This window comes from Octodon degus, unplaced genomic scaffold (assembly GCF_000260255.1).
Source record: "Octodon degus isolate 3935 unplaced genomic scaffold, OctDeg1.0 scaffold00251, whole genome shotgun sequence".
Lineage (NCBI taxonomy): Eukaryota > Metazoa > Chordata > Mammalia > Rodentia > Octodontidae > Octodon > Octodon degus.
Window position 1 is genome coordinate 156,601 of NW_004524827.1, and position 973 is coordinate 157,573.

Below are 973 nucleotides of genomic sequence, written 5' to 3' on the forward strand. Positions count from 1 at the left end.
AGGCCAATCTCCCTAATGAATATAGATACAAAAATCTTCAATAAAATATTGGTAAACAGAATGCAGCAAATTATCAAGAAGATTATACACCATAACCAGATAGGATTTATACCAGAAATGCAGAGAGGATTCATCACATGCAAATCAATAAATGTCATGTACCAGATTAACAGAGTCAAACACAAAAATCACATGATTATCTCAACAGATGCAGAAAAACCATTTAACAGAGTCCAAAACCCACTCGTGATAAAAACCTCACAGAACATTAAAATAGATGGTCTTTTTCTCAATCTGATAAAAGCCATCCATGACAAAACAACACCCAATGTCATTCTAAATGGACGAAGACTCAAAGCTTTCACTCTAAAATCAGGAACAAGACAAAGATGTCCACTATTACGACTCTTATTCAATATAATTCTGGAAACATTAGCAAGAGCAACTAGACAAAAGAAAAAGAATAAGGATAAGAAAGAAGTTAAATTATCCTTATTTGTACATGGCATGATATTCTACATAAAAAATCTCCAACACCCCACCAAAACACTTCTAGATTTAAAAATCAAATTCAGTACTGCAGCTGAATAGAAAGTCAACTCTCAAAAATCAATAGCATTTTTGTGCACAAACAACAAATTTACTGAGAGAGAAATTAGGGAAACCACACCTTCATGATAGCATTAAAAAGAAATAAAATAGTATTGGTACATGTAATGACTTTATGAACAAAATATTGATCACACAGAAAATATCACAAAGAATCAACAACTAAAATCTCATTTTATTAAAAAGCTTTTGCACATCAAAAGAAACCACCAACAGAGTAAAGAGACAACCCATATGATGGGAAAAAATTTCCCAGATATTCCTCAAAGGACTAGTATCTAGAACATATGAAGAACTCAAAATTTAAATTTATTATCAATAAAATTATGGCAAAAAAATAAAATAAAATAAATTTAAATTTAAA